Consider the following 21,208-nt stretch of genomic DNA (forward strand, 5'->3'; position numbering starts at 1 on the left):
ACTTTTTCCAAGGATTTAAGCAGTGGTATGTACATGATTTCATCATCTTTAATAACCTCTTTGTACACAGTCCTTGAAAGTCTTTTCACAATCTGTGTCCAAGTTTAATTCGTCTGAGTTGCTACAATTAAAATAATGATTATGCATAACAAGCACTAAAGAGCAGCTGGCTCAAATCTGTTAAAAATCTTAAAAACTTTATTCAAAACTCTTAACATTCTAAAAACAGTCAAAAAACATAGAAATAAAACTTACAACTAAGCCAAAATGCTCCTCAAAATAAGCATTCTGTTTATACTTTGTGGAAATATGTTTGAATGGATTTGAGATAGCATGTCCTTCATCAAATAATTCATCAAGACCTGGCACATCATTATAATTTAATCCAGCTTTCTCTAAGCAATTTTGCAAACGGTGTTTAATTGCTTTGACTGTTCCTTGGACAAGTTCAGTGGATTCTTCTACAATGTTATCCACACATTTTTGTGTGAGCAGATTGATTTCTTTTGTTTTTAGAAGAAATTGGGCCTTTTTGTGTTCCATTGCTTGAACAGAGTCATCAAGTTCATTTTCCCTGTTGAATTCATCAATTAAGAGTTCAAGTCGATCCTCATCAGGACAAAAATTGGTTTGAGTGCTACTCGCTGATTCAACGCAACATAGATCACGTGAGTTTAAGTCAACATTGGCGTGCTTTCTTCTAAGATGACTTTTGTAAGAGTTAAACTAAACAACAAATCCGTGAACGCACTGAATAAGTAAATATTTTTAATAAATAACAAACAAATCAGTGTCGTATCAAGAATCAAAAGCTTACCTTAGCGAAGGTTGAATTACATTCCGGCACTTCGCAGAAATATGCAATCTGGCATCGTGTTTATGAACAGCGACCAAATGATGCAACATTCCAGCGACAGACGTTGAAAAAACGTTGCACATACCTGACAACACAATCGTGGCATAATTAATTGAACTTTTACGAATATTCTCGCGTCACTAGTCAAGTGACAACACCGTTACCGTTTGTTAGAGCAATGAATGAGTGAATGAGTAAAATCGATTTGGCCACTTGACATCCCACTACGCAAAGCGGCACGTGCCTGACTGCTTGTTGCCGATGTATGTAGTCGCGTGGCGTGTTTCTAAACTTCTTGTGCTTTGTTGAAGTGCATTTAAGCGTTGAAACTCTTGTATTGTGGGCAAAATGGAAATCAACAAACAATCATCCGTCGCTGGCATTATTCTTTTTTTGAAAAACAACAAATTGGATGAAATTGTCGAAGATTTTAAAGGTATTGTCTCATCCTGAAATGTAGGTCGCATGTGTGAGGGTTGTTGTCTCGTGCATAAATCTAGTGTAGAAAATAATTCAAAATTAGATTTATAGATGACTTGCCTTGTTTACGTTTTGCTAGCAGGCAGATTTTGTCGAGCGCTTTTAGAGAATACCAACAGCAATAACGTAATTTCATTGACGTTTTGCTTCTTATATTTTAAAGCTAATCAAGTCGACGGCGAGGATTTTTCAATTTAGAACCAAATGATATTTATCAGATGATTCCTCGAATAAAACTTCACAAGAAGTTTACGTGTATTTGGAATGACGTTACTCAAAAGGTAAATTGAAGCCTTACAGGTTTTCTACATAAAATGGTTCAAAATACTTGGTTTGTTATTGGTTTGTTGATTATATTTTTTACTGCCATGTGCTTTGATTGTGTCGTTATAAAATGAGCAGAAGTAAAATTTCAGGCTTCATCTATTAACAGGGTCATCAGCTTCAACAACACACTCTTGTGTCACTTCCAACAACATAAGAACCATCAACAAGGATGTGAATCCAGACATTCCGAGTAATTCTGCTGATCATCAAGAAAATCATGATGAGGTATCAAGCAACACAGCTTGACTTGTTTTGTCTTGTAATTGTGTGGATCCAGATGAACCATTGCTCCCATTTTGCATGAAATAGCTTAAAAAACATTTAGTCTGCTTACTATACAATGTTTTGTTCGTCTATGCTTTAGTTATGTTGTATTATGTTTGATGAAGAGTCACCATAAGTAGAATTTATGATTCAATCCTCCATTAACAGGGCTTTTCAGAATCAGCTTCAACAGTGCACTCGCACATCTATTCAAGCCACATAAGAACCATCAACTTGGATGTAAATGAAGACATTGTTCTTAGTACTTCAGCTGATCATCAAAATGATGAGGTATAAAGGCTGAAGCCATTATTTGTATACAATATTTGTTCTAATGCTAGATCATAAATATACAATGTATGTAGTTCATAAATATACAATGTATGTAGTTCATAAATATTTTGCTGCGTTATTTCTTTACTTCTTTATGTTGTATGTTAAGGTTGAATTTTACTATTTTTTAAGAACATTCGACCAGAGAAACATCTCAAGGACAATGCTCCAAAGAGTCCCTTGACAGCTAATGTGAAAAGACAAAGCAAAAGAATATCAGCAGTATCCTTGAAGAGCTGGAGGATTGTCCAGTTGAAGATGAGAAAGGTTGGTGTAAAAATCAATAAGTTAAAATCCTTATTTATACTGAAGTGTTAATGCTTTAGAGAGTGATAATGGTAATATATTCATTCTATGCTATGTTGATTATTTTAGAGGTCAAGAACCGGTGTATAATGGCATGTTTGCCTTATGTGTTAGATGACCAATGCACCCATCGAGATATGAACAAAAAGCTATTTTGGGACATTGTTGATGTAAGAGTTGATATTGTCACAAATAATATTTTCTGCATAAATGTGTGAAAAAATTGATAAATAATTTTATCGCTGTTGAAGGGTAAAAGCTTGGGGGAAGTTCAAGAGATCATTAATAAAAGTTCATCTCCTAGACTCCTATCAACAGGAACATTAAGAAACATTCATTCAATAATGTTGGTGGCTGGGGATGACTGTGGCAAAGCTGAAAACGGAAAATATTGACAATGCAGTTATTATTTTACTTAGTTCTTTTATACTTTTAATGCGAGTATCCTAAAGGCATTAATGGACATTGCAAAATGTATTTATTCTTTTAGAACATTTGCTTTCAAATTCAAAATGCAATTTTAACGCTCAATTGCCAACTTTTGTCGATCATTTTATTTCTTCTAGGAAGTAGAAAACTTTTGTAGTGTTAATTAATGGCATGTAGTAGAGATTTTAAGTATTCTGTGTTTGCAAAAAATGTGCTATTTATAATTGTGTGAATGATTTTCTTTAGCTTAGTTAAAAAGATCCTCTATATTGGTCAAATGGTCATGGATATGCACCTGAAAAAAAATGCTTATTTAATGGTAAAAACAACCAAATAAAATTGGTCAAGTAAATTTTTAATTTTAACCATTTTTGTTTTTGGTATTTTTGACCAATTTAGGAATTGGTTGTTTTGACCTATAAAAATTGTTCTTCTCAGGTGCATTCAAATGACCAATTTTTTTTGGTCATTTTGACCAATCTATTTTTACTGTGTAGAACATTGGATTCCAGGGTTAGAAAATTACTTGATCATAAAACTATAAATGCATTTTCAAATCTTAAGAAAGTTTGACGTAAAATAATATTAAATATATAATTTTATTTTGACTATGTTAATTAATCTACTTCATTCAGTAGCTAAATAATTGCAGGCTACCAACATGTATGAATTGCGTGCCAATTTTTTTAAATGTATGCCATTGTATTTAATAAACGCAGTGTTTTGGGAGATGTACCCAAAAGCCAAGAAATGAAAAGAAACGTGAATATTCATGATAACTACGATAAATAATGTTATGACAAATGTCTTCACTTGGCCCCAAATGTGGACACTGTTTTTTTTCCAAAACAAAACGAAATGGGAGGGAAAACCGGCGGATCCGGTAAAAAACCCTCCAATAAAAGAAAAAATAGAAAATTTAGAAGAATTGCTTCAAATTTTTGTAGTTTTTTATGATGTTTTATACTTTTGTTGTTTTCAATGATCCTGATGATCTACTTTAACATGCAGCGTAGTCAGATCGTGCGTCTTATACAGTCGTAGAAAAAATTTAAATTTACGGAGCAATAAAAATGTGGGTTGACTACTCTATTGACAAAGCAAATATTATTCGTACATAAGAAACGCAAACTTTTGTAGAGCACAAAAAATGAAATAGTGCAGAGTGTTAACAAAAATTGTAATCAATAGACGAAAAACGAAAACTAATAGCAGCCATATATAAATCATGTATAAAAATTATTCAGTACGTAGGAACCTGACCATTCACCTGTCCATAACAATTAAAAATGAAATGACTAAAGAGACGTTTTGACTTGCACAAAAATAAATTTTGATGTCTGCTAGACTTTATTCCCTTAAAATTTTCTATGTTGCCTCATTAATTAATAGCTGGCTTTCACTCGTGTGTTTTATCAGAAAACTTAACAATTTTGAACATTTAGTTATACGGAAATTTTTAACGCTCGAATTTGAAAATGCATTATACTGATAGACATTATGGATAAATAAATTAGCAAGTGTGCATTTTATAATAACGACGCTTGTTTCTTGGTGTGTCTGCCCGACTTCGTCGTTCATTCATTGTCCAGTTAGAAGGCCTACAGACATAGCTACTCTATAAAAAACACGTTATAAATGTCAGCATAATGAAGGAACAAAAACAGAAATTAATTATATTGAAAAGAACAAAACTTTAATACCTGATTTCCAAGGGTTGTCCTGGTTAGTCTGATCCAGGCGACTTGGTCGGTCTCTTCCTTTTTTTTCACCGCATAGTTTTTACGTTGTATCGTTGAAATTAATTGTAAAATTTTTATCTTAGTAATTCAATGAACGCTATTTGCATCATTGCAATTTTCTTAATGAACGTTAAATAAAATTAGTAAAAAGTAGCGAGTGAAAGCCAGCTATTTTCTCACAGCAAGTGACATCTTTTATTGACACTTTTTAAGCTGGGTGTTTTTCATGGTTAAGTTTCAAATTATAAAAATAGACCATCAGGTTCTTTTTAACTATCTCATGCAGTTACTCACACAAGTTAATTTTAGCACTTATATCTACTCAACTTACAAACCACAAGATATAGATCGTGTTTTTCCATTCGCTTCTTTTCCATCTTCGTAGAATGTAGTCCATTTTTATAGTGCAATCCCTTCAATGTAAATGTTCATACGTACATATGCTGTTATGCGATGTCCATTCATCATGTCGATACCAATCCATACACAAAGTAAGGAGCATCATCAACCAATACAGAAGCTACTGATACGATGAATCGCCCCTTCGATATACTACAATTCACAATGCACTGTTATGGTAACTTCAAGCGAAGGAAAAGGGACCGCCCTTCAATACCCTAGTTGTATCATTACTCAAAGAATGCTTAGTGCAGAGTTGATCTTCTGTGAGTATCGGTTGACCACCTTTAGGTGGGTTCATATAACAATGGGGCCCATCATCATTATATGAACAAACAACTGACATCAACAAAGAATCCAAACTACAAATGAACATTCTTGGCCATGAATCACCATGACACATGAGTAATGAGAAACTAGTAAGAGTAATTGAAGTGAATGACAAAGGTGGTAAAGGGGCTTTCGCAACTCCACTCTTGTGGGATCTACAATATAAGAAAATAAGAAAGACATGTATGAGATTTCATGATTAATAACTTTGCATATGACGTTAGTTTGCGTTTTAAATTTTTAATCAGATATATTGAGAATGAGCAAATTGTTATATGTTTTGTGTTTGACTATTTAAACGGTAGAACATTCACCTTCATTGCACGAATAGCTTTAGTGAGTTGAGTTTGAACGATGTAACAAGTTTCACACGATCAAAGACTTATAATCGCGATGAAAGCATTTTACCGTGAAAGCTCTCAAATTACGAGGAGTTCATTATTCAATGTAACTCATACTTCAGTACTCGTCAGTAAAAAGACAGAATTTACCTTTCTTCCTACAACGTCAAAGTGAGTAATTTTCTGTTGAAGTAAAACACGAATTTAAACATGTTAACGTTTCTTTAATTGACGTCATAACTAAAATTATTATTGTGATTGCTCCTTAGGAGCATGTCACCTTTCACAAAGACAACAAGTAATCCTTTAATGCGTTTTATGGCCTGTTTCAAACATTACATTTTACACGAGCCGAATGTATTAAAGACAAAAGATAATAAGGAATTTTATCTCATTATCTTTTCTTTCCAATGCATTGGGCGTGTGTAGAATGCAATGTTTGAAACAGGCCTTAAAAACGCATTGAAGGATTACTTGTTGTCTTTGTAAAAGTTGACATGCTCCTAAGGAGCCAATCACAATAATAATTTTAGTTATGACGTCAATTAAAGAAACTTTAACATGTTTAAATTCGTGTGTTTTACTTCAACAGAAAATTCAAAGTAAAATGACTACCGCTAAAGTTGTTGAAAGTTAAATATTCGCTGTGCAAATTATTTACCATCCAGTCATAATGGACTTTGCTCTAAGAAACTTGACAATTTACAAGGTGTAAATACTGTGAAATCAACTCTAAAATCTCGCAAAAAACTTTTTCTCCATGACGAATGAACGAAAACGGTCACTTTTAATTTCGCGTTGGAAATGGGCTCTTGGTAGATAAATGCAAAATGTGCCACAGGAAAACAAATAGTAAAATATCTTCGCAAAGTGAAAGTTTTAATGAGAAAAACATGTTATTTTTTCATTATGAAAATGATATCTATGTTCTTTTTTCATGCTTTCCTTGACTTTGAAAAATGTTCAAAAAACAATAATTTCACATCATTCCCATACGTCAACAGGATTACCCCCTTCTGGGAATGTTTTGGCAGGGTAACTACTATTTTGGTCGGGCAATGCCTATGGGTTGCGCATCGTCCTGCCGCACTTTTGAAATGTTTAGCACTGCACTAGAATGGATCGCTAAAACCCATTTGAGCATTGAACATATTATTCATATTCTTGATGATTATCTCCTTGCTGCCCCTTCATCCGACCAGTGTTGCGTTGCATTACAAAAGTTTACATCTCTTTGTGCTCATGTCGGTGTACCAATAGCTCCAGAAAAAACGTTTGGTCCTGTAAATATCCTCACTTTTGCTGGCATTGAGCTCAATACGCATGCTATGGAAGCCCGTCTACTAGAGGACAAAATCCTCAAAACAGGCACGCTTCTCGGAGAATTTCTCAAGAGGAAAAAGGCCACGTTAAAAGAAATCCAGTCGTTGATTGGCTTGTTGAACTTTGCATGCATGGTCGTCTTACCAGGCAGAGCATTTCTTCGTCGGCTGATTGACATCACCAAGGTAGTTAGGGTAAATCATTACTACATTCGTTTGACAAGGTCTGTAAAAGCAGATTTGAGTCTTTGGAAATCTTTTATCGATGATTTTAACGGTCGGTCATTTTTTTCTTTCCGACTATTGGCTTCCATCTAATGTTTTGAATTTGTACACAGACGCTTCTGCAAGCTTTGGCTTTGGAGCCATTTTCGGTAAATTTTGGTGTTACAAGGCCTGGCCTGAGCACTGGAAAAATTAAACATTTTATTTTGGAATTTTACCCAATCGTTCTAAGCGTATTGCTATGGGGTCACCTTTGCGTGATCAACGCGTACTATTTCACACAGACAACGCAGCATTGGTCGAAATTTTAAATAGATCTACCTCTCGGGACCCGACAGTGATGATATTTGTTCGTCGCCTGGTGCTAGCTTGCTTAAAATTTAAAATTTTGTTCCGTGCCAAACATATCCCAGGTGTGTACAAACATCTAGCTGATGCCTTGTCGCGTTTTCAGGTTTCAAAATTCAAAGACCTAGCCCCCGCGAACATTCACACTTTGCCGTCGGTTGCTCCCGAACATCTACTACCGCACAATTGGAAGCTGTAACTTCTATTTTACTACAATCTAGTTTGCAGCCATCGTCAATCCCCACTTATCGTCGTGCTTGGAAATTATTCCAACAATTTTCGCACGAGGCTCTTCAAAGAGCTTTAGTTTCACTTCCCATTTCACCGACAGACCTCAGTTTATTTATTGCTTTCTTGTTTCAACGTAAGTATGCGCCTTTTTACGGTGCTTACATATGTCTGCGCTTGGGTACTGTCATCGACTGGCGGATTACCCTGACCCTAGTAAAGCTTTTTGGATTGTTCAGATTTTAAAAGGCTATAAAAAGATAGGAACTCGAATTGATTCTCGGTTGCCAATTACTATGCCCTTACTTCGCAGTATTCTGCGGAATATAGCAACATTAACTTCCACTGTGTATGACAAGAGGCTTTTCAAGCCATGTGCACCACTGCATTTTTTGCCTTTTTACGTATAGGTGAGATTACAACTTGTCATAGGTCAGCTTCAGTTATCAATATTAACCAGGTAGTTAAGGTGGTCGATGCAACTAATAAAACAATCAAAATTAAGATAACATTAAATGACTTCAAACATTCGTATAACGAACGACCTGCCGTTCTGACGTTATCGCGTCGTTCAGATATCTGTCCGGTTCAAAGCTTGCTGGATTACTTTTCTGTTCGAGATTCTTCTAATGGACCGTTGTTTTATTTAAGTTCAGGTAACCCTGTCCCACGAACTTTATTTACCATTTTCTTAGCTTCAGTGTTTAGAGCGTGTGGTCTGGATTCATCCAAATACAAAGGGCATAGTTTTCGGATCGGAGCAGCTACGTTTGCAGCAGAGTGGGGTTTTTCTGACGAAAAGATTCGTGCGATGGGTCGTTGGCGATCGGATGCATTTCACAAATACATTAGACCTCCAAGTTTAAATGTTTCTTCGTTGTAATGGCTGGGGACTTACGGTGGCTGCATTCTTGTTTGGCAAGACAAATGCTCATAGTACATATTCTGTTGTAGTTGAGGTTAGGCAAAATGATCTTACTTGCTGTCGTTTAGCTGATGCAGGGGCTAGGCTAGCGGCTTCATGATTTCTTTTTGCATTGTGTTCATTCTGTGTTCGGATGCAGGGGCTACGTTCACAATTAACAGCATAGCATGTGGGATTGATATCTCTTTATCTCACTCATAGATGAACAGTTGGGGTACGTTCATAGTTAATAGTTCTCATCTTCTTAAACATTTGTCTTGCTCGTTTAAAAAATTATTAGTGTTCTTATATATTTTATTGTACAGGCGTTTCTGCCGCTGATGGGTTGGGGCGGCCTCCTTAGCTCAGGAGGCTTATGGCGTTTTTATCACCCCACCTTTTCTGTGCTATACAGAAAAACTTTGTTCGTAAAGATTTTTGTTTAAATTGTGTAAAATAATTAGTTTATATTATGTTATACTTGTTATTTCTGTTTTAATAAATCGGCATGTGCTTTAACAGATTGCCAATTTTTACCCAAAAGAGAGTACTCTTTAATGTCATGCGCACAGAAAACAGAGCTCATCAGCCCAAGAACCTCCTTGAATTTCGATTTGTTATGATTAAGCGGAAGCGATAAAAGACCAAATTATTTTAATTCCTAATAACAATACCCCGAGAAAAAAATATTTACTTTGACGTTATTCAAATTGGTCAACTATTTCAAGTGTCTCTGTAAACTAAAAGAAAAATGTGCACTGCAGATGTTAGTGTCCGCTCATAGATAAGATACTATAAATTAAAAAAAGGAATATTGTCTATAAGCAACTTTTGCTCAATTTTTAGAGTTCATTATAATATGTTTTTACCCCTTTTCTACTTAACCTTACATGAAACTTTCTAAAGTACATCAATTTCAAGCAATGCTAGTTTCTTAGGAAATTGTCTTTATACATAAACTATATACGGGACGGGGACACAAATTTTGATGATTTTTAATTATGTTTTGGATAAAGAGCCATAATATCAGAAATTTAGTGTTAGAAAAAATATGCAACAAAAACACTGCTTCAACAATTCGAAGAATTACCATTTACATTGAAAACAACAGACCAAATTACTTTAATTTCAAATAACAACACCCCGTGAAAAATATGTTTATGTTTACGTTATTCAAATTGGTCAACTATTTCAAGTGTCTCTATAAACTAAAAGAAAAATGTGCACTGCAGATGTTAGTTTCTGTTCATAGATAAAATAATATGAAGCCAAAAAAGGAGTATTGTCTCTAAGCAATTTTTGTTCAATTTTTATAGCTCATTATAATATGATTTACCCCCTTTTACCTAACTTAACATGAAACTTTTCAAAGTACATCAAATTCAAACAAGGCTAGTTTCTTAGGTAATTATCACTATACGTCACATTTCACATGATTTTAATTTTTAATATTTTTAACAAATTTAGTTCATTTCAACTTATCAATTCCCTTTCCTCTCTCAAAATGCAGAAAATAAGGACAAAAAAGACACATTAATGGTTGCGACCCCACCTCCGTAAAAATTTTCACAGCAAAATTTACAATTTACATTTTCATAAGTTGCAATCCTCATACAGGCAAATTTTTTTCGTTTTCACCGAATGTATAAAAGCCAAGTTTCTGCACATGCTTTTTTATTTTTCTATCATAAATTTTGGCGTACTACGTATGTTTGTATCTTATTAACATAATGTCAAATCTAAGTTGTTTGGGCCCATTACTTGTGCAATATGTATAAATGTACATCATTAGATTATACTTTCGAACAATTTTTCTGAAAATAATAATGATTTTTCTACAATTCATTTTTAAAAATATTACATTGTCATTGAATGGAAAAACATTCTCACAAATTTATTCAGTTTCTACAAAAAAAAAACGCTTTCTGAAAAAAATCTGCAGAGAAATGTCTCTTTTGTTACGTTGCTTTTGAGTCGGATTGTGTAACAGGGAATATTTAATACTGATTGCAAAAAAACATAAACACCTCTTAAAAATTTTTTTTTTCATGTTTAAATTATTCAACAGCTTAATTCCATTGACGTAATTTTATTAGGAGTGCAAGCTGACTCACGCTACACTCAGCAAACGCCGATCAAATATTGCATGTTGCGCCCGCGATGAAATAGTAAAAATAAGCATGCAGTGTAAACTGACTCACGCTGCACTCAGCAAACGCCGATCAAATATTGCATGTTGCGCCCGCGATGAAATAGTAAAAATAAGCATGCAGTGTAAGCTGACTCACGCTACACTCAGCAAACGCCGATCAAATATTGCACGTTGAGGTGTGGCTGAAGGAAAGTCGAACAGAGCATATCTTGTGAAAATTATAGCATAAAATTTAGTTGAGGTTAAACTAAGTTGCTTTACTGAAGAAAAGACTGCACAGATGTACGTAAGTTTCTCTTGATATTCTGCATTATAAAGTTAAAATTAATAGGGTTACAATTTCAGTTTAAATGTGTATAAATTTTTGTTTTTGTTAGTTATCCCAAATGAGAAAGACGACGGAGGCCTAAATGGCTGAAATTGCTGTCGGAGGATCGAGTAAACATCGTCTTCGTAAATAGAATAAAATAAAGATCAACTTTCTGTGAGTCATAAAATAAGTTTATAACGTAAACTCACATTATAACAAAAATGATGTGGCGTCTATAAATAACAACGTTTTACAACAACAAAATGTTTTATTTGTTCATCAAAGAAAGTCGTAATTCAAAACATTGATATTAACACCAAACATACCGATGCTTTCCTGTTATGTTTATAAAACGCAACATACTTTTCTATGTAATTTTCAAATTATGAAATTATTTACCAAAGGTTACCAATATTTTTAAAAATAATTTCCTGACGCTAAAAAGACCTTATCCACCGTGGATAGAGAGTATAAAGGAACAGTCAGGGGTCGGTCACACCAATCACAACCCATGAAATGGAGCAAAGTTTGTTTTGATTCATTTTATTAGCAATATAAAGAAAAGACCTGGTAGCAAAGTTTTTCTGGAATGTAGTGCAGTACTAATATTATCACTATTTCATAGAGGACTATGAAGACAACTGGTAGATGTTATTGTCGTAATGACCATAATGACATTATGAAGTTGTATATTCTAGATGATTTTTATTTAGCCGGGTAAGCTTGCAACATATGTTATAAGATCTAGAAAGACCAACTTACCGAAACATTTCTTTTTAGATTTGAAAAAATGTATCCATTCCAGCATAGGCTTTCGTATGATCCTGGGATATTTACGCACTAGTGTTCTTTGCCACACAAAGAAGAGTGACATTCGTCGGTATCTAATGTTTTACGACAAAGTGTTTTAAAATTTGTACATTAAATAAACAACTTTATGTCTAATATAAAAATGTTTTTAAGGTGAACATGAAATTTTTCATTTCATTTGTTGTTTTTGAATATTTCTTAATTGATTTTGTGATAAATTAAAGAACATACATGATTGTCTTAAATTTTGAATATTACATGATTGTCTTAAATTACATAATTCTCTATTGTTTATATACCTAAAGAAATTATACATGATTGTCTTAAATTTTGATATTTGATTTGAACTAATCAAATTTTAAAACTTCAATTAAACTCTGTATCAAATGGACTTTTGTATAAAAACCCTTTCCTGAATCATACAGACTACGCTTGTTTTTGAAGTGTGAGCAAGTGGCGGCAAAAAGTAGCCAAAATTGAAGTTTTTTACATGATACGTGAGTGAGTGGGAAATCACGACTTCTATAAGTGGAGACAAATCTACGCTGACCACTGAAACTAGTTGCTGGTTACCATATCGAGCTAGTTATTTGTTAAATTAAGAATGTAACATGTTGAGTGCGATGTAAATGAGACATTTAATGATAATTCCAATATTTCACATGTTACATACAAACACAAATAATAGTTTCAAAGTCAGTGGAAATTTCTGGTCAACGTTAACAGAATCAATTAATTAACGATCATTTATGGTACATGAAGGATGAGTGCTTCACAAGCAGTACTAGTACTAGTGCAAATAAAATTAGTTACATATGGCAATAGGATTGTTAAGGTAGCAGCTAAGGTATAAATCATAACTAGTACCTACATAGCTAATAGGACTAAGAAGTGTCACGTGTACGAACGATGATTGCTATTTTGATTTACTCTCGTCAATAAAAGACATATGAAAAACAACTTAGCCGTTAAAAACAATAAGATTATCTGGGAAAAACTCTTATATCAGATGCATATCAATTTTTATATCCTTTCTTTGCATGGAATCAATAATTTTTGAGTCTGTTAATTCAAGATGCTGACTTAAATTGGCAAAAAAATGCATAGACTAAAATAATTATCTTAAATCATCATCATCATCATATCTTGTCGCGCGAGGGGCGATCCAAACTCGGGCTGGAAGTTTGGAAGTGTTGCGCGTGTTGTAGCAATCAGTCGAAATGAGGGACGGCACGTGAAGCCTTGCTACTTGTCTCCATTATCTTAAATTATAGCGTATCATCCAGACTAAATACTCTCGAAAATTTATTTACTAAACAATCCTTCGAGAAAAATTTTTTACAAGAAGTTACATGAACCATATTTGATCCAGAAAAAACAGCTGGAAAAGATGCTAGCTTCGCCAGACATGAACGTTTGCAAAAACTGCGATGCCTAAATGGACTGAATTCAAATTTTGAGGAAAGTAAGGCCTCAATCATTACAAGCCTTTAAAACAAAGAGCACCACAACAAAGAACTGATGCTATTTATGGCTATTGCATAAAGAGGTGTTATAAAACGACCAAACGAAAAAAATTTACAAAAAAATTGAAAAGGTGATTCAAAGTCAAATAAAAGTAACTTTTGGAAATGTTGCATCGTACCATAGATTATGACAAATATGTTCAATCAAGTCTTATTCTTTTCATTATCAAATATATTATTTTCTAAGTAAGTCAACAAACACAAACCAATAACTATAACCAGGACTATAAACAAGCAGGTTGGCTACGCACAGGAAACTAGAACGTTGACTGCATAGGAGGGGGGGGGGGATGTTCATCTGTTTATTTCTGCCAGACTGATTTTTTGTTTGTTAGTGATTTTAATGTCAAAAGAAATCACTCGGAAAGAGCTAAATACATGAATATTCACAAGCGTTCTTGTTTCGGTTCTGTCTATACCGGTGAATTTTCTGTCTCTTTTTAACTGCATGTTTACTCAACCTCATATTGCATGATACCCCTTCATCAAGTATCCTCAACCTCATAACGCATCATATCTACTTCATAAACTATCCTCAACCTCATAGTGCATGATACCCCCTCCATTAACTAACCTCAACCTCATAATACATGATACCCCCTTCATCAACTATCCTCAAACTCATATTGCATGATACCCCTTCATCAAATATCCACAACCTCATAACGCATCATATCCACTTCATAAACTATTCTCAACCTCATAACGCATAATACCCCCTTCATCAACTATCCTCAACCTCATAATGCATGATACCCCTTCATCAACTAGCCTCAACCTCATAATGCATGATACCCCTTCATCAACTAGCCTCAACCTCATATTGCATGATACCCCTTCATCAACTATCCTCAACCTTATAATGCATGATACCCCCTTCATCAACTATCCTTAACTCATAATGCATGATATCCCTTCATCAACTATCCTCAACCTCATAATGTATGATACCCCTTTATCAACTATCCTCAACCTCATATTGCATGATACCCTCTTCATCAACTATCCTCAACCTCATAATGTATGATACCCCTTTATCAACTATCCTCAACCTCATATTGCATGATACCCTTCATCAACTATCCTCAACCTCATAATGCATGATACCCCCTTCATCAACTATCCTCAACCTCGTAATGCATTATACCCCCTTCATCAACTATCCTCAACCTTATAACGCATAATATCTACTTCATAAACTATCCTCAACCTCATATTGCATAATACCCCCTTCATCAACTATCCTCAACCTCATAATGCATGATACCCCTTCATCAACTATCCTCAACCTCATATTGCATGATACCTCTTCATCAACTATCCTCAACCTCATAATGCATGATACCCCCTTCATCAACTATCCTCAACCTCGTAATGCATTATACCCCCTTCATCAACTATCCTCAACCTTATAACGCATAATATCTACTTCATAAACTATCCTCAACCTCATAACGCATAATATCTACTTCATAAACTATTCTCAGCCTCATATTGCATGATACCCCCTTCATCAACTATCCTCAACCTCGTAATGCATGATACCCTTCATCAACTATTTCAACCTGATATTGCATGATACCCCCTTCATCAAATATCCTCAACCTCATAATGCATGATGCCTCTTTCATCAACTATCCTCATACTCATAATGCATGATACCCCCTTCATCAACTACCCTCAAACTCATAATACATGATACCCCCTTTATCAACTATGCTCAACCTCATAATGCATGATACCCCCTTCATCAACTATCCTCAACCTCATAATGCATGATACCCCTTCATAAACTATCCTCAAACTCATAATGCATGATACCCCTTTCATCAACTATCCTCAACCTCATAATGCATGATACCACCTTCATCAACTATCCTCAACCTCATATCGCATAATACCCCCTTTATCAACTATCCTCAACCACATAATGCATGATACCCCCTTCATCAACTATCCTCAACCTCATATTGCATGATACCCCCTTCATCAACTATCCTCAACTTTATAATGCATGATACCCCTTTCATCAACTATCCTCAACCTCATAATGCATGACGCCCCCTTCATCTACTATCCTCAACCTCATAATGCATGATACCCCTTCATCAACTATCCTCAACCTCATAATGCATGATGCCCTTTCATCAACTATCCTCAACCTAATAATGCATGATACACCCTTCATAAACTATCCTCAACCTAATAATGCATGATACCCCCTTCATCAACTATCCTCAACCTCATAATGCATGATACCCCTTCATCAACTATCCTCAACCCATAATGCATGATACCCCTTCATCAACTATCCTCAACCTCATAATGCATGATACCCCTTCATCAACTATCCTCAACCTCATATTGCATGATACCCCTTCATCAACTATCCTCAACCTTATAATGCATGATACCCCCTTCATCAACTATCCTTAACCTCATAATGCATGATATCCCCTTCATCAACTATCCTCAACCTCATAATGTATGATACCCCTTTATCAACTATCCTCAACCTCATATTGCATGATACCCTCTTCATCAACTATCCTCAACCTCATAATGTATGATACCCCCTTTATCAACTATCCTCAACCTCATATTGCATGATACCCTCTTCATCAACTATCCTCAACCTCATAATGCATGATACCCCTTCATCAACTATCCTCAACCTCGTAATGCATTATACCCCCTTCATCAACTATCCTCAACCTTATAACGCATAATATCTACTTCATAAACTATCCTCAACCTCATATTGCATAATACCCCCTTCATCAACTATCCTCAACCTCATAATGCATGATACCCCTTCATCAACTATCCTCAACCTCATATTGCATGATACCCTCTTCATCAACTATCCTCAACCTCATAATGCATGATACCCCTTCATCAACTATCCTCAACCTCGTAATGCATTATACCCCCTTCATCAACTATCCTCAACCTTATAACGCATAATATCTACTTCATAAACTATCCTCAACCTCATAACGCATAATATCTACTTCATAAACTATTCTCAGCCTCATATTGCATGATACCCCCTTCATCAACTATCCTCAACCTCGTAATGCATGATACCCCCTTCATCAACTATTTTCAACCTGATATTGCATGATACCCCCTTCATCAAATATCCTCAACCTCATAATGCATGATGCCTCTTTCATCAACTATCCTCAACTCATAATGCATGATACCCCCTTCATCAACTACCCTCAAACTCATAATACATGATACCCCCTTTATCAACTATGCTCAACCTCATAATGCATGATACCCCTTCATCAACTATCCTCAACCTCATAATGCATGATACCCCCTTCATAAACTATCCTCAACTTTATAATGCATGATACCCCTTTCATCAACTATCCTCAACCTCATAATGCATGATACCACCTTCATCAACTATCCTCAACCTCATCGCATAATACCCTTTATCAACTATCCTCAACCTCATAATGCATGATACCCCTTCATCAACTATCCTCAACCTCATATTGCATGATACCCCCTTCATCAACTATCCTCAACCTTATAATGCATGATACCCTTTCATCAACTATCCTCAACCTCATAATGCATGACGCCCCCTTCATCTACTATCCTCAACCTCATAATGCATGATACCCCTTCATCAACTATCCTCAACCTCATAATGCATGATACCCCTTTCATCAACTATCCTCAACCCTAATGCATGATACAACTCTTTCTAAACTATCCTCAACCTCATAATGCATGATACCTCTTCATCAACTATCCTCAACCTCATAATGCATGATACCCCTTCATCAACAATCTCAACCTCATAATGCATGATACCCTTTCATCAACTATCCTCAAACTCATAATGCATGATACCCCCTTCATCAACTATCCTCAACCTCATAATGCATAATACTCCTTTCGTCAACTATCCTCAACCTCATAATGCATGATACACCCTTCATCAACTATCCTCAAACTCATAATGCATGATACCCCCTTAATCAACTATCCTCAACCTCATAACGCATCATATATACTTCATCAACTATCCTCAACCTCATATTGCATGATACCCCTTCATCAACTATCCTCAACCTTATAATGCATGATACCCCCTTCATCAACTATCCTCAACTTCATAATGCATGACGCCCTTCATCTACTATCCTCAACTCATAATGTATAACATAACCTCATCAACTATCCTCAACCTCATATTGTATGATACCCTTTTCTCAATAACTATCCTCAACCTCATAATGCCGATACCCCTTCATCAACTATCTCAACCTCATAATACATGATCCTTCATTAACTATCCTCAAACTCTTTGATGCATTATACCCTTCATCAACTATCCTCAACCTCATAATACATGATACCCCCTGTCAACTATCCCCAACCTCATATTGTGTTGATACCCCTTCATCAACTATCCTCAACCTCATACATGATACCCCTGTCATCAACTATCCTCAACCTCATATTGCATGATACCCCTTTCATTAACTATCTCAACCTAATAATACATGATACCCCTTTCAACTATCCTCAACCTCTATCGCATCATATCTACTTTAAACTATCCTCAACCTTAACGCATAATAATTTCATCAATCATCCTCATCCTCATAATGCATGATATTCCATTCATCTACTATCCTCAACCTCATAATGCATGATACACCCTTCATAAACTATCCTCAACCTCCATAATGCATGATACCTTCACTTCAACTATCTCAACCTCATATTGCATGATACCCCCTTCATCAACTATCCTCAACCCCATATTTCAAGATACCCCTCATCAACTATCCTCAACCTCATAACCATCATATCTACTTTTAAGCTATCCTCAACCTGATAACGCATAATACCCCGTTCATCAACTATCCTCAACCTCATAATGCATGATACCTCCTTCATCAAGTATCCTCAACATCATAACGCATCACTTCTACTTCATAACCTATCCTCAACCTCATAACGCATAATACCCCTTCATCAACTATCCTCAACCTCATAATGCATGATACCCCCTTCATCAACTATCCTCAACCTCATATTGCATGATAACCCCTTCATCAACTATCCTAAACCTCATAACGCATCATATCTACTCACAAACTATCCTCAACCTCATAACGTGCATTACCCCTTCATCAACTATCCTCACCTCATAATGCATGACGCCCCTTCATCTACTCATCCTCAACCTCATAATGCATGATAACCCCTTCATCAACTATCCTCAACCTCATATTGCATGATACCCTTCTCATCAACTATCCTCAACCTCATAATGCATGATACCCCTTCATCAACTATCCTCAACCTCATAATACATGATCCCCCTTCATTAACTATCCTCAAACTCTTGATGCATTATACCCCTTCATCAACTATCCTCAACCTCATAATACATGATACCCCCTTCGTCAACTATCCCCAACCTCATATTGCATGATACCCCCTTCATCAACTATCCTCAACCTCATAATACATGATACCCCCGTCATCAACTATCCTCAACCTCATATTGCATGATACCCCTTCATTAACTATCCTCAACCTAATAATACATGATACCCCCTTCATCAAATATCCTCAACCTCATATCGCATCATATCTACTTCATAAACTATCCTCAACCTCATAACGCATAATACCCCCTTCATCAACTATCCTCATCCTCACAATGCATGATACCCCATTCATCTACTATCCTCAACCTCATAATGCATGATACACCCTTCATAAACTATCCTCAACCTAATAATGCATGATACCCTCTTCATCAACTATCCTCAACCTCAGATTGCATGATACCCCTTCATCAACTATCCTCAACCCCATATTTCAAGATACCCCCTTCATCAACTATCCTCAACCTCATAACGCATCATATCTACTTTATAAGCTATCCTCAACCTGATAACGCATAATACCCCGTTCATCAACTATCCTCAACCTCATAATGCATGATACCTCCTTCATCAAGTATCCTCAACATCATAACGCATCACTTCTACTTCATAACCTATCCTCAACCTCATAACGCATAATACCCCCTTCATCAACTCTCCTCAACCTCATAATGCATGATACCCCTTCATCAACTATCCTCAACCTCATATTGCATGATAACCCTTCATCAACTATCCTAAACCTCATAACGCATCATATCTACTTCATAAACTATCCTCAACCTCATAACGCATAATACCCCTTCATCAACTATCCTCAACCTCATAATGCATGATACCCCCTTCATCAACTATCCTCAACTTCATAATGCATGATACCCCCTTCATCAAGTATCCTCAACATCATAACGCATCATATCTACTTCATAACCTATCCTCAACCTCTTAACGCATCATATCTACTTCATCAACTATCCTCAACCTCATAATGCATGATACCCCCTTCATCAACTATCCTCAACGTCATATTGCATGATACCCCTTCATCAACCATCTCAACCTCATATTGCATGATACCCCTTCATCAACTATCCTCAACCTCATATTTCATGATACCCCTTCATAAACTATCCTCAACCTCATAACGCATCATATCTACTTTATAAGCTATCCTCAACCTCATAACGCATAATACCCCGTTCATAAACTATCCTCAACCTCATAATACATGATACCCCCTTCATCAACTATCCTCAACCTCATATTGCATGATACCCCTTCATTAACTATCCTCAACCTCATAATACATGATCCCCTTCATCAACTATCCTCAACCTCATATTGCATGATACCCCTTCATCAAATATCCTCTCCTCATAACGCATCATATCTACTTCATAAACTATCCTCAACCTCATAACGCATAATACCCCCTTCATCAACTATCCTTAACCTCATAATGCATGATACGCCCTTCATCAAGTATCCTCAACATCATAACGCATCATTTCTACTTCATAACCTATCCTCAACCTCATAACGCATAACACCCCCTTCGTCAACTATCCTCGACCTCATAATACATGATACCCCTTCATCAACTATCCTAAACTCTTAATGCATTATACCCCTTCATCAACTATCCTCAAACTCAAAATGCATGATACCCCCTTCATCAACTATCCTCAACCTTATAATGCATGATATCCCCTTCATCAACTATCCTCAACCTAATAATGCATTATACCCCCTTCATCAACTATCCTCAACCTCATAATACATGATATCCCCTTCGTCAACTATCCTCAAACTCATATTGCATGATACCCTTCATCAACTATCCTCAACCTCATAATGCTTGATAACCCCTTCATCAACTATCCTCAACCTCATATTGCATGATACCCCTTCATTAACTATCCTTAACCTCATAATACATGATACCCCTTCATCAACTATCCTCAACCTCATATTGCATGATACCCCCTTCATCAAATATCCTCAACCTCATAACGCATCATATCTACTTCATAAACTATCCTCAACCTCATAACGCATAAAATTCCCTTCATCAACTATCCTTAACCTTATAATGCATGATACCCCTTCATCAACTATCCTCAACCTCATATTGCATGATACCC

At 35.7% G+C, this 21,208-nt stretch overlaps 1 protein-coding gene and 2 long non-coding RNA genes across 3 annotated transcripts in view; 1 reads left to right on the top strand and 2 right to left on the bottom strand.

Moving 5' to 3' along the window:
• Positions 1 to 21,208, bottom strand: part of LOC124458469 (deleted in malignant brain tumors 1 protein-like) — an 88,041-nt gene that overhangs the window by 25,717 nt on the left and 41,116 nt on the right. The window lies entirely within an intron of this gene.
• Positions 3 to 1,053, bottom strand: LOC124458478. Its single transcript, XR_006953207.1, has 3 exons — positions 818 to 1,053; positions 256 to 726; positions 3 to 121 (listed from the first exon to the last, which is right to left on the bottom strand). It is a non-coding gene; the product is annotated as an uncharacterized LOC124458478 (long non-coding RNA).
• LOC124458477 lies at positions 1,776 to 2,852 on the top strand. Its single transcript, XR_006953206.1, has 5 exons — positions 1,776 to 1,888; positions 2,106 to 2,218; positions 2,393 to 2,527; positions 2,636 to 2,736; positions 2,818 to 2,852. It is a non-coding gene; the product is annotated as an uncharacterized LOC124458477 (long non-coding RNA).

Source organism: Xenia sp. Carnegie-2017, unplaced genomic scaffold (assembly GCF_021976095.1).
Source record: "Xenia sp. Carnegie-2017 unplaced genomic scaffold, XeniaSp_v1 HiC_scaffold_6, whole genome shotgun sequence".
Classification (NCBI taxonomy): Eukaryota; Metazoa; Cnidaria; class Anthozoa; order Malacalcyonacea; family Xeniidae; genus Xenia; species Xenia sp. Carnegie-2017.